This window comes from Terrapene carolina, unplaced genomic scaffold (assembly GCF_002925995.2).
Source record: "Terrapene carolina triunguis isolate 2854851 unplaced genomic scaffold, T_m_triunguis-2.0 Scaffold131, whole genome shotgun sequence".
Taxonomy (NCBI): domain Eukaryota; kingdom Metazoa; phylum Chordata; order Testudines; family Emydidae; genus Terrapene; species Terrapene triunguis.
Genome location: NW_020664482.1, coordinates 17942000 through 17953340, shown reverse-complemented (window position 1 = coordinate 17953340; position 11341 = coordinate 17942000).

Sequence of the window (11341 nt, the reverse complement as noted above, 5' to 3'; positions counted from 1 at the left end):
AGGGCGGAGGGGGGTGTGGGGAGCTGCCGCGAGAGAGGTGCCTCAAGGCGGGGTGGGGGGAGCTGCCGCAGGGCTCGGGGAGGGGATGGAGCAGAGGTGAGCTGGGTTGGGGAGCTGCTGCATGGCTCCCCGGGCGGGGGGGGCGCTGCCATGGGGGAGGCGCCTCAGGGCAGAGGGGGGCGTGAGGAGCTGCCGCAGGGGGGGCGCCTCAGGGAGGAGTGGGGGGAGCTGCCGCAGGGCTTGGGGATGGGGGAAGGCGCAAGGTGGAAGTTTCGCCTAGGGTGCAAAACATCCTTGCACCGGCCCTGCTAGAGGGGGTCCCCATAAAACCACAATCCCAAAAGCCAAGGGTTTTGGGAGCCCCAAAGTCCCACCCTGGGTAGTGGTGCAAGGACCATTCAAAAGCCCCCATGACTTTTGGGATAAATCACTTGCCAAATATCCCCCCAATGCTTTGGTGATATTTTGAAGGTTATCTCTGCACCCAAAAGGGTTACAACCTTAGTGAAAACTGAGATTTGGGGGCATATGCCCCTGATTAAATAGTGCAGGGGGAGAATGAGTCTCCTCTCTCCCTCCAACCTCTGATGCTGGCATCTTTGCTTGCTGTCCCACAGTCATTTTTATGCTCTTTGATAGAATAGGAGACTAAACTACCCCTTCGTATGCTGTGCTGGCCTGGTCTTTGTGAAACACAGACAGAGTCCACGGGCCAGGCCCTTGCATATGTGTATCTATTTTTTTTAAAATGCATGTGATCAAGTCACATGATTCGTTTGGTTTTTTTAAATGAATGGAGTTTATTCACCCACTGATTCTGCCTCCTGACGTGTACTTGTGCATCTTAGGCAATGCTCTGACCAGCACTTGTCCTCACGCCGTGCCAGCTCCAGGAGATTTCAAACAGGGCACATTTCTTATTCTTAAATGGTGGCTATAAAGATGTGGATTATTTGTTAAACTGTGATTCGGAGTCTGAGCTAGTCTGAATTATATTTATAAACTAATCCCTGCTCTACGTAGATGTCTGGGTCGCCGTTCACTCACTCATCCAAGAGTTGCTATCAGTGCAAACTCTTTGTGGGCAGTGGGATTTTCAAAAGCTCTCTGCATTGGTCTAACTCTGTTCCCATTGACTTCAAAGGGAGCAAAGTTAGGCTATTGGCAAGGCACTTTTGAAAATCCCATCCTACCTGACAGAAAAAGAGAAGCAATTCCCTATAAATTATTCACCCAGTGCTGGCTCTCATGATCCAGCAAAACTCCCCTTGTGATGGGGGACACAGGGTCCGTGATATGTAAATTACCAGTACAACCATTCCTGCTACCTGCTGAGTGGGGAGAGATTCGCCTCTTACACTGCCATCAGCTTGCTGGGCAGGCCTGGTGAATATTGGCACTAACTATTCAAGGTTACCTAAACATCCTCTATAGAACAGCCATGCCACCTTGCCATACACACCACCAGGGCCGGCGCAAGGATGTTTTGCGCCCTAGGCGAAACTTCCACCTTGCACCCTCCCCCATCCCCAAGCCCTGCGGCAGCTCCCCCCCCCCCCCCCCCCCGGCGCCCCCCCCTGGCAGCTCCCCACCCCACCTTACTTGCTGCAAGTGGCCCTACCCGCGCCCCTCTGCTCCAGCTCCCTTCGCCTAAATGCCGACAACGAATGGGGCGGCCGAAGATCCGGCCGCCGCGGTCGCCGCCGAATAAAATGCCGCCCCCCAAATGCTAGAGCCCTAGGCGACCGCCTAATAGGTTGCACCAGCCCTGCCCTCTAGCCATCTCCAGGCTGCTACCACAAGCTACTCTCAAGCCACCACCTGGCTCTCTGAATTCGAGCCAGCTTATCCACTGAGTGGCCACTGCGGTCACCAACCACAAGGGATACTGTGATGATGATAGGGTTACCATATTTTGAGCCTCCAAAAGGAGGACACTCCACGGGGCCCCGGCCCTGCCCCCAGCCCCGCCCACGCCCCCGCCCCAACTCCGCCCCCTCCCCTGCTTCCCGCGAACATTTGATTTGCGGGAAGCCTGAAGCAGGTAAGGGGGTTGTGGGGGGAGGAGGCGCGGCCCAGTCTGGCCCCCCCGGCGTCTCCAGCCTGGGTCGGCTCGGGCTCTGGGGTGCCTGCCCCGGGCCAGCCCCTGGCCGAGCACCCCCGGCCCGCCCAGCACTGCCGGTCCCCGGCCTCCGGGCCCCTGGCCGAGCACCCCCGGCCCGCCCATCACTGCTGGTCCCCGGCCCAGCCCCCGGCTCAGCACCCCCCGGCCCCGGCCCCTGGCCCCCGGCTCGGCACCGCACCGCTGGCCCGGCCCCCAGCTCGGCACCTCCGGCCCGGCCCCCGGCCCGACATCACCGGCCCGGCCCCCGGCTCGGCACCACACCGCCGGCCCGGTCCGGCCCCCGGCCCCCAGCTCAGCACCGCCAGCCTGGCCCCCGGCCCGGCACCGCACCGCCGGCCTGGTCCCCGGCCAGCCCGGCCCCCGGCCCAGCACCGCCAGCCCCACATGTCCCGATTTTCCCGGACATGTCCGGCTTTTGGGGATTCCCCCCGGACGGGGATTTGGAGCCCAAAAAGCCGGACATGTCCGGGAAAATCCGGACGTATGGTAACCCTAGATGATGAGTGTGGTATAAGAACCACCCACGTAGAATAGAATAGAATAGAATAGTTGTGGGGAGGGGCTGGATCTCGGTAGAAAAACCTATTCAGCTACAGAGAGAAGTAGGGTGACCAGACGTCCCGATAAAATCAGGACCGTCCCGCTATTTTGGTGTCTGTCCTGATATCTGCCGGCAGCACTGGTTTTTGGTTTTTTTTGCTCAGCCGGCAGGACTCGGCTTTTTTTTTCTCTGCCAGCGGACACCCCCCTCCCATGTGTCCCTATATTTTCTTCCCCTCATCTGGTCACCCTAGAGAGAAGACACGATGAAGGTAAAAGACACGGGGACCAAGCTCGGCACTAACATACCTATGCAGTTCCCCTGAGAGGGGGAAGGGAACATCACCCACCTTCAGGACCATCCCTGGCCCATCTTCAGGAGCAGCCCCTCCTCAGTAGGGAAGAGAAGGAGCCCCTTAGGGAACAGCAAGGATGGGAACTCTAGTGAAAGGAGATGGGGAGAGATAGAAAGGCAGTGTGGCATAGGAGAAATCAAGAGGAAGAAGCCACAAAAAAGGCATTTTATTGGCATTTGGAGACTCTGCCTCTGACTGGGGAAGTCCCCCCAAGAGCACAGCACTTGTGGATCCCTCCTCAAACCCACCCAATCATTCTGAGGTTCACGCACACTGGAGGCTACACGTAAGGGGTCCTGCATGCGCTGTATGCTTCAAGGCATGTTGACAAAGGGAACATTGTTCTTTGTATTCTCAAGGGCTAACTGCTTTCCACTGACAGGGAATGGTTTCATGGCCATGGAATTTGAAAGGCCCAAGGGCTCTGAAATTCTGCAGTTCAGGTTGGACTTGCTCGGCTGGTGTGGCACTTTGGACAGACATGCGTTTTGATGTTGCTGCAGAATCCTGCTTAACCTGGTCCCCCAAATCTTTAGTGGGTCACCACAAGATTTTTGTCTCCTACCTACAGAGCACAGGAGAGGATATCTCCCTGCCAGATGCTAATTTCATCTGGCAGTCTCATTGGTGCCAAAGTCAGTTTAAAATGCTACATAAAATATAAGTGTATTGAATTGTCATTTATCTGAAAAGTAGATCAGAGTTTGCATTTACACAGAGCCTCCCTTCCCTAAGCATTTTAGGGACCCAATTCAGCCCTGTGTCAGCTGAGAGGTGGCATGCTGAGCCCTCCCCCTCTCCCCCTCCAATTCTGTGAATGCCAGAGGCCAATTTAGCCCCAGCCCATGTTAGAGTAGCTTCAGGAGCTGCCCTACCTTGATCCACAGCCCCTGGGGGCCATAGCAGCAGCCAGGAATAACTAGGGCATAACTTGACCATGTCTCCTCCCTCCTCTGGCCTGCCTCTTACACATCTCCTGAGCCAAGGGCTCTTGTGGAAGCATAGAGCTGGCTGCACCAACTCTGTGTTTGCTGAGGAGGCCTCCTACACTGGGATGCTCCTTGGGGGAGCCTAATGGCTGCTTCCTAGTCACTTTGTGCAGACATAGCCAGTGTACGGTGGCCCTGATGCAGGAGTGAATTCCTCCTGACAGCTATATCCATACAGCCCCACTTAAATGCACTGGGCTGGAGGGAGACAGACAACCAGTGCATAACCAGGTAGGGGAAAGGGAAATATCAGCAGGGTGAGCGCCTATTCTTATGAAACAGGCTGGGGACATTTAAAGTCATTGCAAAGGAGCTGAAATCTCCCTTTTCAGATCTGATCAGATAGTCCGTCACACAGCGATAATAAATAATAATAATACTTGGCACCTATAAACTCCTGCATACCCAGTCCACCCTGAAAGGACTTAGCACTTACTACAATCATTTATTGGCACGGCACTCACCACTGTGTATCTGAGTGCCTGCAAGCTTTGAGGTCTCAATAAAAGAGGCCAAGTACTGTGCTCTCCGGTATTTGCAGAAGACCAGCGAGGTTGGCCAGACAGGCAAGGAGACAAATCTTTCTTGGGCAAAGAGAGCAACTTCTCCTAAAAGTTTATATGTTTGTGCTTAAGCTGATTTCTACAAGGAGTGAATTCTAGAGCAATGTTTCTCAACCTTTTAGATACCAGGAATCGGCTTGCTGCCTTCCTAAACTGTGTCATGGAGATCTCAGGGACCGGCACTGGTGCACGGACCAGTCGTTGAGAAATACTGTTCTAGAGGAGCAGCAGTTCAGGAAAGCTCTGCAACCAAATGTCAGAAGCATCACCACTGGGAATCCTTAGGTCAATACTACTGACATTTATTCAACCCTAATCAAATCTATGGCTCCAGGTACAGCAGTCCAGGTATGCCAAAACTCAGGCTTAGCGACACTGAGCAATCCCTCGCTGGCTTGCATTAGGCAGTATATGCAAAAGTATCCTCTGATAGTTATGGAACTGGTTCCACAGCATTTATCACACCTCCCTGGCAAACCTGATATACTCTTTGCAATATCGCATGGCTATTAATTGGATGCCAGTGGTTTTCTCTCCCCCTCTCCATCTACAATAATTAGTGGGTGCTGCAAGTGTACTTCAGAGGAAATTAGTGCTAAGGAATTCCTCCCCCCCCTCGCCCCTTAAAACGAAAAAACAAAACAAGCAACATAACTGATCTGGATCCTGACTGCATGACTGTCAGTGTTATAGCAGCATCCAGCCTTCTGACCGGATTGTAATTGATCACCATTCTGCAATAGCTCCGACCAAGCCTGAATTAGTTAACTGAAATGCTGTATTTTTGTGTGTGTGTGTGTGTGTGGCCCTGATTACACATTCACCCCTCACCCAGTTTGAAGTTTTGAAGTCAGCTGTGAAGTGGTTTGAAATAGTAACACTGGGGACTGGTTTTGCCACACTGTGCTGAGCTGGGGCTTGGGGAAAAGCGACAAGGAGGAACACTGCAAACTAAGAATTAAATTTTTTGGACTGGTTGGACTATGATGTCATGGTTTCCCAGCTTCCCCATGATTGGCTGACGGGTTGAGCATCTGCTGAGAGCTAAGGGCTGGTTATTTGCCTGAGGTTCAGACCTTTCAGAGCAGCTTTGAATCATGGCTGGTTGTCGTGACAACCTGGATAGTGTCAGCTCCTGATAACCGAATAATGAGGTTGTCACCAAAAGGAGTCCCTCCATCAGCAAGGTTTAGTGATCATTAATGTATCTGAGGGAAACGTGTGAGCAGAAAAGGTAGGGAGATCATTTGTCGCTGCTGGCACACACAACCAGCCTGCCTTGCAAAGGTGCTTCATTAGCTAGGAAACACCTAACAACACATAGCTATGGAAACCAGTTAGGTTGTTTCACAACAGTGAGTGTGTCAGAAAAGCTCAGTTATGGGATCTGGTACCTATGGAAATCCAAGCAGAGGAGAAGCAAGTGGAATTCACAAATATTGAACTGAAATGACTCGAGCCAGCTATGATCCAGTATCCAGGTGGTTAAACCCTGCACAGTGGACAATGACACAGCATGGTCCAGGGTAGAGGGCCCGGGACTGGGGGTCAGGAGACCTGGATGCTACTCCTAGCTCTGCCACTAACTTCCTGTGTGACCTTGGGTAAGTCACTGAATCTCTCTGTGCCTCAGCTTACCCCCTCTGTAGAAAGGATAATATGATGATACTTACCCAGTTCTGTGAAGAGCTTTGAGGTCTAGGGATTATAAATCCTAACTACTAGTTATTGAGGGAAGTGTCTGGTAGCAATGGCAGTTCCATAGGAGGAGGACTCGTGGTCGAGCTCTACCAAGTGATCCCATCAGGTCAAAGATGTGGTTGACCAGTTAGAACGGAGACTCCCTCGGTAGTCATTTATACATAGAGAGAGAAGCCAAGGCAAGTTCCCTGCCTCAAACTATCTGTTCCCTGGCACTAAACATTCAATATATTCCTACTTTGCCCCCTTTACTAAATATAACCCAGTCTTTTGCCTCATCCTCCTTATGGACTTGATCCTGCATTGACTGAAGTCAATGAGAGCTTTCCAATTGACTGCAATGGGCGCAGGTTGGGACCTATATTACAACATGCTTTTTATCTCTGTCCACAGTCACAGACCTTTGTGTGTCATCCACACACAAACTTGGGGAAATTCCATCACTAAGTTTTGTAAACTGCTGCACCCCCGAAAACAAACTTTAACAGAAGAATGAATTTTACAAATGTCCTGGCAGTCTCAGTTGCTGCTGTTGCACACTCATTTCAAGGGTGTTTTTAGAAAATTCAAATTTTATAATTTTGCTGAAAAGGGAGTTGCTGTGAAAATTATCTCTGTAAATAACTATTCATTAATCCCTGACTGCAAGAGTTAATTGACAGAATGATTATTTTTTCCACCTTTCCTACATTGTTTTTAAAGTACCTACCCCAAATCTACTCTTTCATTGGTAGAAGAATATTCATAAAGTGTTTGCAGTTAAGATCAGCTGTAGCTTATGTGATTATATTTTAGTTTATGTTTTTGCCTCCAATCATAATTTGGTCATACTCAAAATTGAGTGCTTCAACTGTGGATTTAATTGAGATGTAATAAGAAAATTAACATATGTCAATTAAACAGCAATTGACTATTAAGACTGGGTTTAATAGATATCTATCTTAATATATAGTTGTTACACCTCATTAAGCAGTTGTTGAATCCCAGTAACTGTTGTTAATAATCAACTGGCATTTAACCCGCATCCAATAACTAGCACCGCTAAATGTAGTGTTGACATACTATGGTGATGGGTAGCAGTATAAAACTCTACGGTAAGGTCTTAAGACGCAGGAGGAAAAATATCAGAATAATAATGGGACACATAATGGACCCTAGACCCTCAAATCCTGCCTCCCCTAAAAGGAACAATGTGTAGGAAAATCCACAAGAAGATCCCTATCCCAGAGTCCACTCCTTCAGGAAAGGATGATCTGAGACAATGATCTGAGGCAATACTACTTTATATTGTATTGCACATTGCATGTTCTAAATACTGCATAAGCCTTAACTAACCCTCACAACAGCATTGTGCAGTAGGGAAGTAGTATTATCCCAGTTTTACAGATGGGGAAACTGAGGCAGAGAGGTGAAGTGATTGGCTGAATGCTGCCCATCAATTCAGTGGTAGAGTCAGGAACATAGCGAGAAAGTCCCCAACTCTTTGTCTTGGGCAGATAATTTTGCCTCACAATTTTGCAATGGGGTTTTACAAATTCAACCACCACTCAAAATGTTTCTTTTTAAAACTGCAATGGAAATAGGGGTTTGGTTTGGATTTATATATTGCCCTGCAGGACTTGGAGCCCAAACCATCACGGCATTGGGCCAGTGCATGAGACTCACGTAGTCAAAAGGGAGCAGTAAGTTTTTATTGTGCAAACAAAATTTTAGCTTTGTTGTTTTTTAAAAAAAACTGTCAAGGATGAGGAGTTACTCAGAGATCTAAAAGCCAAGGTGCCTTAGGCTAGCTGCCTGAATACATACCCAAGGGGTCTAGACAAGTATATACATAAGCCGCTAGCCCCAGTCCCTGACTGTGCTACCCCAACTACACTGCTATTTTTAGTGTGCTAGTTTGAGCAGAACTAGCGAGGGTACATCTATGCAAGCGCAAATGTAGACATACCCCTAGTGAATAGGGCACTGGACTTGAGGGTGAGACCCTGACAGCATTGAAGTCGATGGCAAAACTCCCATTGACTTCAACAGAACTAGGATTTCACCGAACATTGGTATTATTCTTTGCTCTGCCATTGACATAATGTGTGAACCTGGGCATGTCACTTAGCCTCTCCGGGCTCTGGTTTCCCCATCTATGGAAATGGTCATGTTTACTCATGTTTGTAAAGCACTCTGAGATCTGTGTATGAAGAGTGCTGTGTGAGGGCTAAGTATTTTTGTGATTAGAAGAGGAAGTAGGGAAGTGTTTGGGAACTCATCATCTAGCAAAAATGTCCCAGACAGAGTGCTGTATCCTCAGCTGGCATAAAATCACTGTAGTTCATTGACTCCCGCTCTATGCCTCAGTTTCCCCATCTGTAGAGTAGCTAGAGCTAAACTGAACATTTTCAAACTTCCATGAAAATACTTGTGCAAAAATTTTTCACTTTTTTGTGTGCAAAAGTATTTTCTGTTTTGCAAACAGCTTCTAGAATGGTCCCTATTTTTAGAAAATCTGAATTTTCAACTAAACAGGCTTCAAAAAGCATCAAAAATTTTTCACAAACATCTGAATTTTCTTTCCAAAAACTGGGGATATGAATACTGGCTCAGGTGCCTCACAGGAATGCTGCACATAGAAAAGCAGTTCATAACCTTCTGCTTGTGATATCACAGCTGCCTGGACTGCTTAAATCAGTGACTACTGATTACTGAACACTTAGGCCAATGTTTTCAAAAGAGATCAATAAAGTTGAGTGTCCAACAGCATCAGATGACTTGGGTCTGATTTTCATAGGTACTGAGCACCCACAACTTCAGCTGAAATCAGCTGTGTGTAGCCAGCACTTCTGAAGGTAAGACCCACGTTATCTCACCCTGGGACCCCAAAATGGAGGCACCCTAACTAATTGGTCACTTTTGAAAATTGGACTTTTGGTCCTGATCCGGAGTGACTCTCAAATGACTTTAACATGGACTTGGCCTCAATACAGTATTGGGCGGAATGAAGATTCTGATCTGAAGCCTATTAAAGTCAATAGAGATCCTCATTGATTTCAGTGGGCTTTGAATCAGACCCTTAATGCCAACTACCTCAGAGCAGGAGTAAGAGCCGAGAGAGAGAGAAAATTACCACCAGGAGAGATCAGCAGAATGGTTTCTAAACTGAATGATTTTCAAAGTTCCCCCCAAGACATAAATGTGCCATTTAAGGTTGGAACCTCATTAGGAGATGACAACTGCCAAAGCAACAACCACCAAGATACACCAGCTGCTAAGCCTGACACCCTTGAGAGTATCCCTGCAACAACTGGAAAGCTTGCGCTCAGCAGCGTGTCCATGCCCTGCAATTGATGAAGCACCAGAATGGCAGCTTTCTTTATATGAGGCCCTCCTCCCCATGGGCCGCTCAGGTGCTGCTGCACCAGGTGCCTCATCCTTAGGAGACTGAGAAAGTGTCCCCGCTAGGGTTGTTAAGGCCACAGCAATATTGACTCTTGTCCTATGAATCTTTTATGTGTAATTAAAGCTGCTCTGGCTCTTAGACAATGAAATGGTATGAATAGCTTTTACCTTGCAGCCACGATTTTTTTAAATGCCTGCCTCTGTGTCAGAGGGTTTTAAACAGACTAATCTTACTCTTTAGCTCTGTCCCATTCATCGGGGTCATGTTATGCTTCATGAATAGAAAGGGCTTATAAGGGGATACACACAACCATTTTATGTGCGGGGGTTTCTCCCCATCTTCAGCAAATTTTGCAGTAAGGGAAGGTACTGGAGCAACAACTCAGGAGACTGAAGTCTTCTGTTTGGCCACAGAACAAACCCAGCATGGACACCCAGCCCCATTACCCCACTGTTACTCAATCATATTCTGTAGAAGCCAGGTGAAAGTCTGACTCCCATGGAAGTCAATGCAAAACTCCCACTGACTTCAACAGAGCCAGGATTCTCCCCCTCTCATCTCTGGCTAAGAAGGTATTTCAGTCTCCATGGTACACTCAGTCCAAGACCTCTCTGCCGAAGGTCCCAGTTAGGGACACCTGGGATAGTGGTTTCTCGGATGAGAACATTTGTCCACTAAGAAATGGACTGAGATCACCAACTCCCATAGGCCACCAAACAGTTGTCAGAAGGTAACTACTTTTGATCCCTACCAGCCAAGGCTGGATTTGAGTAGACAACCTAAAGGTGAAAGCATCTATAGCCCATCACCAATTCCCTGAACCAGCCATCCCTCCCCAGTACATCCTTGATAAAGACAATATTTTTTTAAAGGTTGGCTTCATGTATTGCCTGAATCTTGCCTGTCCCTGCCCAGGGTTTGAGAACTACATGGATTAACAAGAGAGAACATTGGCTGATGCGCCTTAGAATCCTAGCTACTCTGAGCAGGCTATTCAGTCATATACCTGTCAGTTCTCAGTTTGGTAATGCCTCATGTACCTGGGAGAGTCAACCACTTTACATCTGAGTTAACAATTCACAGTTTAAAAACAATGTGGCATTTGAGGGCCCTGCTTTCTAGATCTTCAGAAATCTGCTGCAGTGATAGTGGTACCATGGTCTTATTCTCAGCATAGACAGATATGGATATATTTAGGCATTAATAATATTCTCACAGCAGTTGGAATGACAAGGATAACTGCACAGCTCTATCATCTGCCCACAGTTCTGATGTTCTGGAAACTTACTTTCCCTCCTCCCCTTCTCTCCACTAATGAATCCTGCTTCACTACTCCCTTTGTTTCCTTCACCGACTCATCTTCACATCTTCTTCCTTACCACCCCATACACTTGGGATGCCTTTCCTGTTTCTGCCTGGCAGGGCTCCGCCTTCTCATCCAACTCTCTCCAGAAGATTCAAGTTTTCCACAAGGCCAACACACATTAATACATGATTGGATCAAAGGGGTGGAGGGGAAAGAAGGAAGAAAATACATGTTGTAAAACTAACACCATCCTCTGACATCGTGGGTAAAATCCTGGACCCATTGAAGTCAATGGCAAAATTCCCATTGACTTCAATGAGGCCTGGGGTAGTATTTTGTAATGTGGGCAGGTGGCTGGAAATTAATCTTATGC